Raw genomic sequence first — 17,674 nt, 5'->3', positions numbered from 1 at the left:
CCTGTTTTGTAATTTCTAAGATTCTAAGGAATGTCAGGGAGATCAGTAGACACCAGAACTATGATGTCTGCACCTGCCATTGAGCCATCAACCATATCTGTATTGACATGCATGACAACAACCAAAGGGAACTGGCTCTGCAGGCTTTGAGTCAGCAGCAAACCAATTGCAGATCTGTGAATCTTGTTGCAAGAACACCTGTAGCCATCCTGCACCAAAGGGATGGGACTGCAAGTGGCAGTCAAGGTATCAATGCCCTCAACATTTCTGCTTATGCCTTCTTCCAGCCTATCATAGCGATTTACTTTAGTAACAGCCAATATGCTGCCCAGAAGTGTATCATGTGGCCAGAACCTTCACCTCCTTTCCCAATGTCTCTGCAGTGTTGCATTTTATGAAGTAGAGGGGTCATTGATGGTAGTCATATGGACATCCAGGCAGCAGGTTCCTGATTCTCCTCTGCCACCATCACTTCCTTCTCACCTGTGCATTATGACTCTTCTGCTGCTACATCCTCAAGCTGACCAACTGCATCCTCTAGGATGTAATTGCAAAGGGTGGTGAGAGGGATATAGGGTGTTGTGAGGTGCAGTCTTGTTCTGGGCCATTAGTAAGTTGCTCCTCCAGGTCTACAATGATAAAAGCTAAAATACTGCCTGAAAGACATGCTTTCAAACAGAGCTTACATTATAAGGTAGGAATGGTGTACAATGTGTGTGTGTTTGTCTGTGTGGAAGTGGGTGAGAATTAGAATCAGACATAATGGCTGGTTAGTCCATGTTCTTATATGTCCAGGATGGCCTTTTATATGGGAATTTAAGGCTTGAAATTTCTAAGCTCTCCACTAATTTGGGTTTGTTTCCTTGTACCATAAATTTACCGATCCTATGCTGCCAGCTGAAGTCATGCTGGAAAGGAATGCAGGTTGGAGAATTGGTGCTGTGGTGTTGGAACTGGGGCGGGGGCATGGGTGGACACAAGGGGGAATATTGGGCATGGGGGCACCAATGGGCATGGGGGCACCAGGGGGCATGAGGGCACCAGGGGGCATGGTGGTCACGGGGTGGGGGGGGAGTCAGTCATCGAGGGAGGGAGAGGTCAGTCATTGGAGGTCAGTCACCAGGGGAGTCAGTCATGGGGGGGGGGGGCGTCGGGGGGGAGACCTGGGGCCATGGGGAGGGTGATCTGGTGTCAGTCACCAGGGTTCAGTCACCGAGGTGGGGGGGGGGGAAGATCAGGATTGGGGGTCATCGTGGGGTCCACGATCATTGTGGGGGGGAATCGGGATTGTTTGGGGGGAGGTCACGATCATTGGGGAGTGGTTGCGATCGTTGTGGGAGGGTCACTGCTTTGTTGGGCCTGAGGGAAGCACTCTTGCTCCTCCAGGCCCACAAGTTGTGCCAGATAGGCACTTATCTGCAGTTTTGGGCCTTCTCGCCTCTGCTCACGTGGCATGAAGGAGAAGGCCCGGGAATTCCGGCCCCCAGGGGTTGCAATAACAAAACCTGAATAAATGGAGACCTGCAATGGAAATGGGCGGGTTGGAGATGGGTTGGGGACAGGTCTGAAATTGTTGCAATTTTCAATGCCCCCCCGCCCCAACCTACCATTTTCTCACAGTTAAAATCCTGCCCCAGCTTTCTGAGCACAACTCCATTCTTGGAGTGCAAGATCAGTGAATTTACAGTTGTGTGCTATGGAAAATGAAAGAAATTACACGAGTGAGAGAGCTACTAGACAATGACACTGAAAGTCTTCAGTTGAAGCTATTGAAGAAAGGGGCATAAAACAAATTGTACAAACTGAAGATAACCAGGAGCTGTAAAAGAGCTGCTAATCCAAAAATAAACTGGAATTGACGATAGATCGCAAATAGCTGAAAAGACTAAATGAAGGGAATGAAGAAGTGTTAATGGGGGAACATTTAGGGAACAGTGATCATAGTATCATAAGGTTTAGATTAGTTTTGGAAGGAGCAATCTAGAGCAAAAATACTTAATTGGAGGAGAGCCAATTTCGGTGGGTTGAGAACGGATCTGGCCCCGGTAAATTGGAATCAAAGATTGGCAGGCAAAACTGTAATCAAACAATGGGCGGCCTTTAAAGAGGAGATGGTTTGGGTACAGTTTAGGTACATTCCCATCAGGGGGAAAGGTTGGGCAACCTAAGCCAGAGCTCCTTGGATGATGAAAGAGATAAAGAGTAAGATGAAGCAGAAAAAGGGGGCATATGACAGATGTCAGGTTGATAATACAAGTGAGAACCAGGCTGAATATAGAAAGTACAGAGGAAAAGTGAAAAAGGAAATAAGAGGGGCAAAGAGAGAGTATGAGAATAGACTGGCAGCTAACATAAAAGGGAATCCAAAAGTCTTCTATAGGCATATAAATACTAAATGGGTATTAAGAGGAGGGGTGGAGCTGATTGGGGACTTAAAAGGAGATCTATGCATGGAGGCAGAGGGCATGGTGAGGCACTAAATGAATAATTTGCATTTGTCTTTACCAAGGAAGAAGATGCTGCCAAAGTCACAGTAAAAGAGGAGGTAGTTGAGATACTGGATGGGCTAAAAATTGATAAAGAGGAGGTACTATAAATGCTGGCTGTAGATAAGTCACCCAATCTGGATAGGATCCATCCTAGGTCGCTGAGGAAATAAGGGTGGAAATTGCAGAGATGCTGGCTATAATCCTCCAATCCTCCTTAGATAGGGGGGTGGTGCCAGAGGACTGAAGAATTGCAAATGTTCCACCCTTGTTCAAAAAAGGGTGTAAGGATAAACCCAGCAACTACAGGCCAGTCAGTTTAACCACGGTGGTGGGGAAGCTTTTAGAAACGATAGTGCGGGATAAAATTAATAGTCACTTGGACAAGTGTGGATTAATAAAGGAAAGCCAGCACGGATTTGTTAAAGGCAACTCGTGTTTAGCTAACTTGAGTTTTATGATGAGGTAACAGAGAGGGTTGATGACGACAATACGGTTGATGTTGTGTAGATGGACTTTCAAAAGGCGTTTGATAAAGTGCCACATAATCGCTTGTGAGCAAAATTGAAGCCCATGGAATAAAAGGGGCAGTGGCAGAATGCATACGAAACTGGCTAAATGACAGGAAACAGAGAGCAGTGGTGAACAGTTGTTTTTGGGACTGGAGGAAGGTATACAGTGGTGGTCCCCAGAGGTCAGTACTAGGACCACTGCTTTTTTTGATCTATATTAATGACTTGGACTTGGGTGTACAGGGACACAATTTCAAAATTTGCAGATGACACAAAACTTGGAAGTGTAGTAAACAATGAGGAGGATAGTGATAGACTTCAAGAGGACATAAACAAGCTGGTAGAATGGGCAGATACATGGTAGATGAAATTTAACGCAGAGAAGTGCGAAGTGATACATTTTGGCAGGAAGAATGAGGAGCGGCAATATAAACTAAATGGTACAATTCTAAAGGGGGTGCAGGAACAGAGAGACCTGGGGGTATATATGCACAAATCTTTGAAGGTGGCAGGACAGGTTGAGAAAGCGGTTAAAAAAGCATACAGGATCCTGGACTTTATAAATAAAGACATATAATACAAAAGCAAGAAAGTTATGTTGAACCTTTATAAAACACTGGTTCGGCCACAGCTGGAGTATTGTGTCCAATTCTGGGCAACGCAATTTAGGAAGGATGTGAAGGTCTTAGAGAGGGTGCAGAAAAGATTTACTATAATGATTCCAGGGATAAGGGACTTCAGTTACGTGAATTGACTGGGGAGAAGCTGGGGTTGTTCTACTTAGAACAGAGCAGGTTAAGAGAAGATTTGATAGAAATGTTCAAAATCATTCATGAAGGATTTCGATAAAGTAAATAAAGAGAAACTGTTCCCATTGCGGAAGAGTTGAGAACCAAAGGACACAGATTTAAGGTGATTCGCGAATGAACCAAAGGCAACATGAGGAAAAACTGGAATGTGCTGCCTGAAAGGGTGGTAGAAGCAGATTCAATCATGGCTTTCAAAAAGGAATTGGACAAATACTTGAAGGGAAAAAATTTGCAGGGCTACGGGGAAAGAGTGCTCAAATGGGACTAATTGGATTGCTCTTACAAAGAGCTGGCCCGGGTTTGATGGGCCGAATGGCCTCCTTCTGTGCTGTAACCATTCTATAATTCTATGATTCCATAAATGCTTCTGATCAAAACCAATGTTCCCAAAAATGACATTAATGAAATTAGAAATCCAAGCTGCATATCCTACATCATAGATGTTCAAAAAGGAAGTCCAACTGACAGAGCACTCCAATTAACACCTGCAGTGGGCCAGGAAGCATGCCATGTTAAAATCAACTCAAAGGATTGTAGAGGATGCACCTCAGAGTCAGGATACCCATATTAATAATAACTGGGTGGTGTGGGAGTGATAATGATTTTTATTAAAAATTCCAGCTTGGCTTAGTTAGTAGCACTCTTGCCTCTGAGTCAGAAGGTTGAATGTTTGAGTTTCACTCCAGGACATAAGAACATAAGAAGATAAGAAATAGGAGCAGGAGTTGGCCATACGGCCCCTCGAGCCTGCTCCGCCATTCAATAAGATCATGGCCGATCTTAGACCTCAACTCCACTTTCCCGCCCGATCCCATAACCCTTGATTCCCTTAATCTATTGATTTCAGCCTTGAATATATTCAATGACTGGGCATCCACAGCCCTCTGCGGTAGAGGATTCCAAATATTCAGGACCCTGAGTGAAGAAATTCCTCCTTGTCTCAGTCCTAAATCTCTGACCCCTTATCGTTGAGACTTGAATGCATAATCTAGGATGACACTCTATTGCAATACTGAGAGAGTGCTACATGAACAGAAGTGTTATCCGTCCAATGTAGTGTTAAACCAAGGTCTGGTGGGCAGGTCAAGTTGATATTAAAGATCTCATGACACTATTTGAAGAAGAGCAGAGAATTGTTCTGGTGTCTAACATTCCTCCCTCAACCAATACTACCAAAAAAACCTGATTAACCAGTCATTCACTTCACTATTGTTTGTAGAAAATGCTGGTGCAGAATTGCTGCTATATCTGTCTACATAGCAGCATTCACTGCACTCCTAATATAAATCATTGTGTGAATCGCTTTGAAATGTTTTAGCAATGTGATAAGCCACTATATAAATGCAAGTATTTCTCTCAGTTTAAAAATCAGATTTGTTTTGGATATTCAGCATTTAAAAAAGGCGAATAGGCCATTATTTTAAGTCTGGGTGATAATGCGATGCTTGGCATCTGTGGCACTAATGTACATTGGTGCAGATGCCCCATAATATCAAGTGTTGGCACCTGAGACCTGCTTTGCATTTGTTGCACACATCATGGGCTAATGCAGTGGGGAAGCATCTGTGGCTCTGATGGCCTGTTCACCAGGCATGCACTAGGCTCACATGGTCTCAGCAGCTGCACAATACTGCTGGAGCTCACCGCCCATATAAACCGGGCAATGCATGGTTGTTCAGCCATGTTGACTCTTGTTCCTTAAAGGGGAGTCTGTTTGGTGGTTGCATCAAGTAGATATGTTGATCCATTGATTTCATTGTTAGTTTCACAATAGGTTTCACTATTCACATCTTCTTAAAGTAGCACCCCACCTACAAGTGTTAGCCAAGTGCACTGTATTTGCCTAAATAGGACCTGTGAGTATTCTGCTGGTCATTCCTCTCTATCTGTGGTTCTAAGAAACCTGATGTGCTATACAATCTTGCCTTGCAAAGGGCCATTGTCATGAAACAGGCGGAGAAGAAGAGAACCTGTCTTGACCAGTGGCAGAAGAGGGGCCTGACAATCAGTCACCTATGTGAGTCTGTGAACATACATCATGCAGGTGCCTTGCAGGTTCCTTGCTCTATTCATGGTCCACAGGACAAATGCATTGACATAGCAGCAATACGCAGTGCAATGCCAAAACACTGCATGCTGTGCACTTAAAAAGTAGGTTAACAGTTACCAGAGTGCTGGGATGCTCTATCAAGTTTACAGTAAAATGCTGCTAAGATGCATTGTAAGACAACATTATAAAATTACTTTGGCAACCTTTTGGATGCCAGAAAATGTATTCCTCACCTGCTCCCAGGGCCTGCTCACAGGTGAGAGAGCATTCAGTCTTTCTGTTACCTCCATCCAGGCTGCTTTCATGCGCCTTTTCAGAGGGAATACCTCTCGATCACGATACTCACCAATAATTGCTGCAGCTGAAGCTGGTGAGGCAGTTTTATGAGGGACTTTATCATTATTGGGTCTGAACAAGATGTTTCAAAGTTCATGATCTTCAGCATAGACTGGTAGCACAGGACATTAGTCTACTGGTAACTGCATCTTGAAGTGGTAAGATGTGTGTCCCAGGTCTGTAGTTCCACATATCCTAAACTTCCATACTTTATCCAGCTGCTATGGTCAGTGCTCCTTCTTTAAAACTAGAGAATGAGTCAATATGCCCTATTTTTGTGCACCTTCAAGTGGTTGGATAGAGCATATTAGCAAAAGGCTGGGAGTGTGTCATCTCCCACTGAAGTGGCTGAAGATAAATGTATGATTCAAAGAGATCTGAAGAATCTGTTGAATAATTTAAAAGTAAATATCTGGGGATCTGGATGGTGCAGTGGATTGGAACACAGTTCATTCACCTCAGGAATTAAAAAATGCCCATACTTTGTTACTAAACTGACAGTCCTACACAGAGTGACTATAAGGTTAGGGTAAGAGATAATGATGGAACAGTATAGGCAGGGCTTTACTTCGTATCAAACCAGCATCATACCTGATCTATGAATGTCTGTTGCTGATGCTAGATGTAAAATGCAGAAAAAAATCTTTTGCTTAGTGGCAACTTCCCTCAATTTGATAAGCCCAAAATTTGTCAAAAAATGACAAGCAAACTGTTGAGTAAATGCCTAAAAGCTTCTAGAGATTTAGTTGAAGACTACACTTGGTCTTAACTCCCAATGTGCAACTCCACAGGAAATGACCTATTTTTAATACAAGAAGTCATTTCAAAATGTGTGCTTTTTAATATATTGTAAATGGAGATTGATGCTTTGCCCTTTATAAATTTATGGTGAAGTCTTCCAAACAAGAATACAAGTCTTTATTAGCAAGGCCAAAATGTATTCAGTGTCTGTCTGGATTAAAGTGGCAAATTCATATGGAGTTGATATTTACAATGCTGACCAAACTAAACATGTATGTGATAAATTATTTATGTGTGTGCCTAATGGCAATATCTTTGAATGGCTGTGTGCCATTTGATCCAAATGGAGAAAAGAAAAAATAAATTCTGTAGTCATCTTATAATTTATATACAATGACACAAATTTGGATAAGCTTCATGTAAGCTTGATGTGATTATACTTCAGCATTCATAATTCAAATTGAGGTGAAGATAGCTAGAGTTTAACTAGAATTATCATATTTGTAGAATGGTAGTATAATATTAATGGTGTAAGAATTCAATGGGACTATTTTGCAATGAACTCAGCATGAGACACCTGTAGGTGTAGAAAGGTATATGCTGTGAGTACAGACTTTTCTCGTACTTTATAACGTACACATTATTGTTTAATTTCAGAATTAGCTGTATTGAGCCAACAAATATGATTTAAAGTGTAACTATCCTGAAATGTTAGAATGAAACAGTAAGCATTCAGGCAAGCCAGACATCTTTTGCTTAAGTTATGGTGGGAGATTGGGGAACCTCTGGAAATTCTACCCCACCACTGAGTATGTTCCCTGCAGGGTACAAAATTGCAAATGTTGAGAAATCACATAAAAGTACATCCAGAAGCAACAATAAAATTGTGAATATTCACTCGTAATGAGTTAGTCAACTTTGGTCGTTTGGCAAAAAGTCCATACCCTTGCCACTGTTTTAGGCTGGACCAGACTGTTTGCATCTCCACATCCTGTTCGACCCTGAGCTGTGTGTCTCATCTCATATCCTCTACATCACAAAGGAAAAGAAAGAACTTGTATTTATATAACGCCTTTCATGACCTCAAGACGTCCCAAAGTGCTTTACAGCCAATGAAGTACTTTTTAAGTGTAATCACTGCTCTGATGTAGGAAAGTTAGCAGCCAATTTGCACACAGCGTGGTCCCCACAAACAGCCATGAGAAATATGACCAGATAATCTGTGTCATTGACGATGGTTGAGGAATAAATATTGAACTCCTCTGCTCGTCTTCAAAATAGTGCCATGGAATCTTTTATGTCCACCTGAGAGGGCAGATGGAGTCTTGGTTTAAAATCTCATCCGAAAGACGGCACCTCCGACAAAGCAGGATGTTAATTGTATCATGTGATTTATGCCAGTTAGTGTTAATTGTATTCAGGTGAGGTAGTTTGTGTCACGGCGTGGACACGATGGGCCGAAGGGCCTCTATCCGTGCTGTATAACTCTATGACTCTATGACTCTAATTGGGGACTCTCTTGCATCCTTTTTATGAGAGCTTATCTAGGGTATGGTGTGTGTCTAAGGGGAATCTCTATGAATAAAGGTTTGGAAGCAACTAATGACCAAGCTCGAGTATTCTATCTTTTACCACTTAGCTATCCAATTTAAAACACAGTATTCCCTCAGTACTGCACTGAAGTGTCAGTCTGGACAAAACTACTTACTTCCATCTCTGTAATGTTGCCCATCTCTGACTCATCTCAACCCACAACCATCTGCTGCTCAAACCTTTATTCATTGCTTTGTCAACTCCAGATTCTATTACACCAATGCTCTCCCAGCCAGCATTCAAGGGTTAAGTTACGAGGAGAGATTACACAAATTGGGGTTGTATTCTCGAGAGTTTCGAAGGTTAAGGGGTGATCTGATCGAAGTTTATAAGATATTAAGGGGAACAGATAGGGTGGATAGAGAGAAACTATTTCCGCTGGTTGGGGATTTTAGGAGTAGGGGGCACAGTCTAAAAATTAGAGCCAGACCTTTCAGGAGTGAGATTAGAAAACATTTCTATACACAAAGGGTTGTAGAAGTTTGGAACTCTCTTCCGCAAACGGCAATTGATACTAGCTCAATTGCTAAATTTAAATGTGAGATAGATAGCTTTTTGGCAACCAAAGGTATGAAGGGATATGGGCCAAAGGCAGGTATATGGAGTTAGATCACAGATCAGCCATGATCTTATCAAATGGCGGAGCAGGCATGAGGGGCTGAATGGCCTACTCCTGTTCCTATGTTCCTATCCAATCCTTCACCCTCCATAAACTAACAGCTCACCCAACCCTCTGTTGCTCGTATCCTATTCCGTACCAAGCCTCACCCGCCTATCACCCCTGTCCTCGCTGACTTTCATTGGCTTCTGGTCCCCCTCCAGCCCTACAGCCCCCTTTCCCCAGTAATCTCTTTGTCTCTAATTCTGGCCTCTTGTGCATCCTCCCTCCTTTTACCCTATCACTGGCCGTCATGCCTTGTTCTTGAATTCCTTCCTGAAACCTATCCATCTCTTCATCTTCCTCTCCTCCTTTAAGATGGCCTTTAAAATCCACCCTCTTTGACCAAACTTCTGATAAATCCTCCTAACCTTTCCTTCTTTGACTCTGTGTCCATTTTTTCTTACATTTCTGCTTCTATGTTAAAGGCATTATTTAAATGCAAATTGTTGTTACTACTACTACTTCTAACAGGACACAGAGTCTGGTACGAAAGGGCAAATTTAATGAGTTACAGCATGGAACCTTGCTCGACAGGAGTACAGATCAAAGAATCTGGTATGAAGCACAACGTGCCTGGTTCATGCTATACCAGATTTTCTATTAATATTCTTTTTCATCCTGCATCCCAGTAGCAGAGACACAGAAGCTGCAACCCAAATTTACAGTCCTTAGGCAAATACCTTAATAGAATGCAGCATTTTAAGTGTCAAAAGTGATAAAAGTATTTTGTTTTTGTGAAAAAGATTCAATTATACTATGTTCCCTTGTCTATTTTAGTCTGGCTTTGAAACATAATAGAACACAATAATATACATAACAGAAGCAATTTTGCCAAAGCTCTTAGCTCTCTCTTATCTCCCTTTAGGAATATTATTGACAGTACGGTAATTGTGTGTGAAGAAAGTAGTTTTCCTGGTAAAGCTGTTACAATTTTATCATTTAATTTCATTTCTATTGCTAATATACATCCATATTCATGAAGAAATTACAAACAATCTAACATGCCATAATTTAGTAGAACAAATTATCATGATGCAAAAACAGGAATTGTGGTTGTATTTGATAAATTTGTTTTCTGCAACTTTGGCAAAATAGCTCTGTTTAAAAAAACAAGTTATACCTACTACTTTGAATTCTGTCTTCCTTCTTATTCCTATTCATAATCAGGTTTTAGTCATAAAATACCCTTTTAAAATACAATTTTATTAAATAGCTGGTACAAACAAATAAAAACGTGACCAAAGTAACAATACAAAAAAAGGACTATGTATTGATCTATTTTATACCTGGGTGAAGTTTCCATACATTGTTACAGTAGGCATTGGGTAAGAAAGAATAAAAAATCTTGCATTTGCATTGTGCTATTCTTATCCGCAGGGTGTCCCAAAGTGCTGCACAGCCAATGAATGACTTTCAAAGTATTGTCCCTGCTATTATGTAGGCAAACATGGCATTCAATTTGCACACAGCAAGGTCCCATACACAGCAATGAGAAAAATGACTGGTTAATCTGTTTTTGGTGGTGTTGGTTGAGGGATAAATGTTGCCCAGGAACGAGATGCTTATGGATGAGGAAGGCCATTCAGCATCTTAATATATCCATCTTACGCTCCCCCATTGCTTCACCTAATTGTTTCTTAAATGGTTCCAGGGTTTTCGCCTTCATTACTTTGCTCATAATTGTTGATCACTCTGACTAGGAGAGTCCCTTGCTCTTCTTTAAAGAGTATCATTGGATCTTTTGCATCCACATCTGAACAGATGGATGGTGCCTCAATTTAGCACCTCATCCGAAAGACAGGACCTCTGACAATGCAATACTCCCTCAGTACTGCCTAGACTATATGTGCTCAAATCCCGGGAGTACAGCTTGAACCCATAACTTTCTGACTCAGAATTGAGAACGCTACCACTGAACCAAGCTGATACTTGTAGAATCTAAGAATCATAAGAGGTTAAGAAATTTGATGGCGCCCAAAAACGGGTGCGCAGGGGGCAGAGCATGCGCTGCATGTGCCTGTTCACAAGGGTGCAAGGACCATGTGAAATTTGTGCTGCGACCTCATTATCATGTGTCAGGTGTGCAGTCAGCATTACCCGCACTGCTTATTGGCTGCATGCCTGTCTGGGGAGGCGGGAAATGGGGCTTCTCTGATGCCACTTAAAGGCAGCCAGCACCTCTTAAAGTGAAGATGCACTCTGGATGCAGATAACAGGAATCGTTCTGAAAGGTACAAAATGGCTGCAAGAAAGTCCAGAGAGGGCACCCAGGTTTTCCAATGCAGCGGTGGGCAGGAGGAGGGAGATCCAGTTCCCCTCGTGGGTCAGAAAGCCCTCCAGGCAACACCTCTGCCGCCAGTGGGAAGAGGTCGCTAAGGAGGTCAATTCAAGGAACATAGTTCTTAGAAAATGGCTGCAGGCGGAAAGAAGTTTAATGACCTCACCAAAGTTGTCACGGTAAGAATCCTACCTCTCACCTCAATTATCCTCTCCTAACACCTGCACCACCTGAAATCACACTACTCACAACATTCCCCTACGCAGCTTCCCATCATGCTCCTACAATCACTGCACCACACTTCATTCCACCTCCTTCTCCTCCTACTCATACACCATGCACCTCCTACTCTCACCATTATGGCAACCCTCACTTACCCACATCTCACATCTTGCACACAACATATTTACTATTCTACCATGACAGGCACATTTTCAAAACAGCTCACAAGGCCGTCACTGATACACTCCTTTCATGAAGGAGAAGGTTGCACACAACATCAGGCAGCAGATGGTGACCGGAGAAGCCAGAGGCCGCCTGCGCACCCTCACATTACTCAAGGAAGACGTGATGGACATCATGGGCAGGGGGCATGTCATAGCTATGGTGAGTGGCAATGCTGGAGGAGACGTCGCGTAGAGTCTCTTCGCACCTTACCCTTTTCCCTTCTCACTTCTATCTTGCCCTACACATTGGATGTTTGAGGTTGTGAGAAAGAGAAGTGGTAGATGAAAGGTTAATGAAATTTTAAAAATTAATTTGATTAGTTCAGTTTCGGCTTTTTTATTGATAGACTTTTCTCTCTGACCATAGTTACAGGCTTTTGATGCTGCTTTACGAGTATGAAATTTACATCAATCAGTTGCAAGATATTTGTATTTAAGAAAGTGGAACCATATAGTGCGATATAGGAAGTGTGACAAGTTGGACAGAATATTAATCATGAAATAATAGGAGCTTGTAACAAAGGTAATGCAGTAATCATGGTTGACTTTAATCTTCATATAGACTGGGCAAATCAAATTGGCAAAGGTAGTTTGGAGATGAGTTCATGGAATGCATTTGAGACGGTTTCCTAGAGCAATACGTCATGGAACCAACCAGGGAACAGGTTATTTTAGATCTTGTATTATGTAATGAGACAGGGTTAATTAGTAATCTCACAGTAAGAGATCCTCTGGGGAAGAGTGATCATAATATGATAGAATTTCACATTCAGTTTGAGAGTGATGTATTTAAACTAGAGTCTTAAACTTAAATAAAGCCAATTACAAAGGTATGAGGGACGAGTTGGCTAAGGTAGATTGGGAAAATAAATTAAAGTGTATGATGGCTGAAAAGCAATGGCAAACATTTAAAGAACTATTTCAATATTCTCAACAAATATACATTCCATTGAGAAATAAAAACTCCATGGGAAAAGTGATCCACCCGTGGCTAATTAAAGAAGTTAAGGATAGTATTAGATTAAAAGAAGAGGCCTATAATGTTGCCAAAAAGAGTAGTAAGCCTGGGGATTGGGAGAATTTTAGAAACCAGCAAAGCCTGACCAAAAAAATGATAAAAAGAGAGAAAATAGAATATGAAAGTAAACTAGCAAGAAATATAAAAATGGATTGTAAGAGCTTCTACAAGTAAGTAAAAAGGAAGAGAGTAGCAAAAGTAAACGTTGGTCCCTTAGAGGCTGAGACTGGAGAAATTATAATGGGGAATCAGAAAATGGTAGATGCGTTAAACAAATATTTTGTATCCGTCTTCACAGTAGAAGACACAAAAAAATACTAGAAATAGTGGGGAACCAAGGGTCTAATGAGAGTGAGGAACTTAGAGTAATTAATATCAGTAGAGAAAAAGTACTTGAGAAACTAATGGGACTAAAAGCTAATAAATCCCCTGGACCCGATGGCCTACATCAGAGGGTTCTAAAAGAGGTAGCTGCATTGGTTATGATCTTCCAAAATCCCCTAGATTCTAAAATGGTCCCAACGGATTGGAAGATAACAAATGTGACCCTGCTATTCAAGAAAGGAGGGAGAGAGAAAACAGGGAACTACAGGCCAGTTAGCCTGACATCAGTCGTCGGGAAAATGCTGGAATCCATTATTAACGAAGTAGCAACAGGACACTTAGAAAATCATAATATGATTAAACAGTGTCAACATTTTATGAAAGGGAAATTGTGTTTGACAAACCTATTAGAGTTTTTTGAGAATGTAACTAGCAGGATGGATAAAGGGGAACCAGTGGATGTAGTATATTTGGATTTTCAAAAGGCATTCGATAAGGTGCCATATAAAAGGTTGTTACACAAGATAAGGGCTCATCGGGTTGGGGGTAACATATTAGCATGGATAGAGGATTGGTTAACAGACAGAAAAGAGAGTAGGGATAAATGGGTCGTTTTCATGCTGGCAGGCTGTAACTAGTGGGGTGCCACAAGGATTGGTGCTTGGGCCTCAGCTATTTACGATCTACATTAATGACTTAGATGAAGGGACCGAGTGTAAAGTATCCAAGTTTGCTGACAATACAAAGCTAGGTGGGAAAGTGAGCTGTGAAGAGGACACAAAAAGTCTGTAAAGGGATATAGACAGGTTAAATAAATGGGCAAGAAGGTGGCAGATGGAGTATAATGTGGGGAAATGTGAGATATTCACTTTGGTAGGAAGAATAGAAAAGCAGAATATTTTTTAAATGGTGAGAAATTATTAAATGTTGTTGTTCAGAGGGATTTACTTGTCCTCGTACAAGAAACACAAAAGTTAGCATGCAGGTACAGCAAGCAATTAGGAAAGCAAATGGAATTTTGGCCTTTATTGCAAAAGGGTTGGAGTACAAAGGTATGGAAGTCTTACTACAATTGTACAGGGCTTCGGTGAGACCTCACCTGGAGTACTGCATACAGTTTTGGTCTCTTTATCTAAGGAAGGATATACTTGCCTTAGAGGCAGTGCAGCGAACGTCCACTCGATTAATTCTTGGGATGAGAGGGTTGTCCTATGAGGAGAGTTTGAGTGGAATGGGCCTATACTCTTTGTAGTTTAGAAGGATGAGGGGTGATCTAGTTGAAACATCTAAGATTCTGAGGGGGCTTGACAGGGTAGATGCTGAGAGGTTGTTTCCCATGGCTGTAGAGTCTAGAACCAGGGGGCATAGTCGCAGGATAAGGGGTCGGCCTTTCAAGACTGAGGTGAGGAGGAATTTCTTCAGTCAGAGGGTTGTGAATCTTTGGAAATCTCTACACTGTAGGACTGTGGATGCTGAGTCGTTGAATATATTCAAGGCTGAGATAGACAGGTTTCTGGACTCTAGGGGAATCAAAGGCTATGGGGATTGGGCGGGCAAGTGGAGCTGAGGTCGAAGATCAGCCATGATCTGATTGAATAGCGGAGCAGGCTCAAGGGGCCATGTAGCCTACTCCTGCTCTTAATTCTTATGTTGTTATGACAAGAAGTGCACATGATACAAGTTTCTTTGTAGATAGAAATGTGTACAGAATAAGTTAAAAGTCTCAAACAAATTATATAAGCAGAACTTGCCTTTATTATGCTCAACTGCCTTTCTCATAGACTGAGGATGATAATTTCCAGTGGTTAAGTAAAGAATCCCACTGAAACTAATTATGTCATTTAACTCTAATTCATCACGACCTTGACTAAGAGAATTATGCATTTCAAGGCTAAGTGGCACCTATTGTATTATGATGTATGACATTTAGAAAAATAAAAATTGTGGGCAGAATTTTCAGTTTGTTGGTAATTTACCACCCACTTTGTGCCTTTTAGAAAAGCCACTTTATGGCAATAAAGAGGCATCACTGCTAGTGTTAAACACTTAAAGATCATGAAGGTAAAAAACATTATTTTAACCAATTATTGAACGCTGACTGCATTGATTAAACATATAAAGAGTTGATTTATAATTCACTGGTTAGTGAATGGAAAAATGGGTCAAAGATTCAGATTATCACCAAGAAGATTTTTTTTTTATTCGTTCATGGGATGTGGGCGTCGCTGGCTAGGCCAGAATTTATTGCCCATCCCTAATTGCCCTCGAGAAGGTGGTGGTGAGCCACCTTCTTGAACCGCTGCAGTCCGAGTGGTGAAGGTTCTCCCACAGTGCTGTTAGGAAGGGAGTGCCAGGATTTTGACCCAGCGACGATGAAGGAACGGCAATATATTTCCAAGTCGGGATGGTGTGTGACTTGGAGGGGAACGTGCAGGTGGTGGTGTTCCCATGTGCGTGCTGCTATTGTCCTTCTAGGTGGTAGAGGTCGCGGGTTTGGGAGGTGCTGTCGAAGAAGCCTTGGCGAGTTGCTGCAGTGCATCCTGTGGATGGTGCACACTGCAGCCACTGTGCGCTGGTGGTGAAGGGAGTGAATGTTTAGGGTGGTGGATGGGGTGCCAATCAAGCGGGCTGCTTTGTCCTGGATGGTGTCGAGCTTCTTGAGTGTTATTGGAGCTGCAGTCATCCAGGCAAGTGGAGAGTATTCCATCACACTCCTGACTTGTGCCTTGTAGATGGTGGAAAGGCTTTGGGGAGTCAGGAGGTGAGTCAGTCGCCACAAAATACCCAGCCTCTGACCTGCTCTTGTAGCCACAGTATTTGTGTGGCTGGTCCAGTTAAGTTTCTGGTCAATGGTGACCCCCAGAATGTTGATGGTGGGGGATTCGGTGATGGTAATGCAGTTGAATGTCAATGTGAGGTGGTTAGACTCTCTCTTGTTGGAGATGGTTATTGCCTGGCACTTGATGAAGTGGGAAGTTAAAAGAATTTTTATTCACTCAGGGAATGCTTTGCCACAAGTGACTATTGAGGCAGTGACTGTAATATCATTTAAAAGGGAATTGAGTAAGTATTTGAAAAGGAAGAATATGAACGGATACAAGGAAAGGGCAGAAAAATGGGATTAGAGTAGTCAGCTTCATTTGAAGAGCAAACAACGGCACAGGCATAGGCACAATGCCAAGTGGCTTTCATCTGTGCAGTAAATTTGATGATTTACGAACAGCTGGTTTGCTATTTTCAAAGCTTTGAAATCCTTAATGCCACCACCACCCCCAGTCCAATTCCAAATAGGAAATATTAATTAATACATTGCAATACACATGTTTTCCAACATTATTGTGTGGCCCAATTTGTGCTAGACTTAGGCATTTATTATATATGGCTCAGTTGTCAAACTGAGCCATACAGACCAGGAAGGTCTGTGCTGAATTAGTAGATCTCAGCTAACCCAGAAATCTGCACTCCAAACCCATGCCTGCACAAAGTGTTGCATGCCCCTCAGGATCCTGTCTTCGTCGAGCTCCACTGGTTCCTTGTGAGCCAAAGAATCAATTTCAAGATCTTCATTTTCAAGTCTCTCCACTGTCTTGTTCTACCTGGGAAATCTTATCCAACCATACATTCCAGCTCGCATCCACTATTCTTTTGATTCGGGTTTGCTGCTTGTTACCTGCTTTCTGTGATTCATCACTGTTAATCTTTTATGCCATGTGCTCTAAAATTCTCCTCCAAAACCACTTTTTCTTGCTGCCTCTTTGCCTGCCTTCAGAAGCCTCCTAATAACCTCTAAATGTGCCTTCAGTCTCCTCCTAAATCCCTTCACTTCCTGCTCACTGTCATCTCTTCCCCTTGCAAAATGTTCTGAAACATTGGGCTCGATTTTCGGACGTCCGAGACGGCGGGTTCGTGGTGGGGGGGCTCCGAAAATCGGGGATTCCCGGGGTGGGTCCGGAGCCTGGCTCCAACCTGCCCACTTCTGGGTTCCCCAGTGACGCGCTCAGATGTGCGTGCAGCCCCCGCATACGGGACTCCCGCCGGCAATTAAAGCCGGCCAGATCCCACTTAAGGCAATTATTTACATAGTTCAGGTCGTTTGCAGACCTGATTGACATGATATTTTAGGAGGGGTGGGATTTTTCAACTCGACTGAGACTGTTTCCCGTACTGGGGGATGCACTCCCAGTTGAAATGGACGTGTTGCAGCCACCAGCCTGTGGCAGTTGCAAAGGTCCATTTGACAGGTTGTGGTGGGGAGACCCTCACTCATTGCAGGAGGCCACTCTGTCACTTTGGGCAAAGTTTGGCCTCCACCACCCTCCTCCTAACAATAAAATTCACCAACTCGCAACCTCAACCCCGGTGTGCAGACACATTTACCTACCTTGCGGACCCCCTCAAATGTACATCTTCCGGATGGGGG

This window comes from Heptranchias perlo, chromosome 10 (genome assembly GCF_035084215.1).
Source record: "Heptranchias perlo isolate sHepPer1 chromosome 10, sHepPer1.hap1, whole genome shotgun sequence".
Taxonomy (NCBI): domain Eukaryota; kingdom Metazoa; phylum Chordata; class Chondrichthyes; order Hexanchiformes; family Hexanchidae; genus Heptranchias; species Heptranchias perlo.
Note: the sequence above shows the minus strand (reverse complement) of the source record.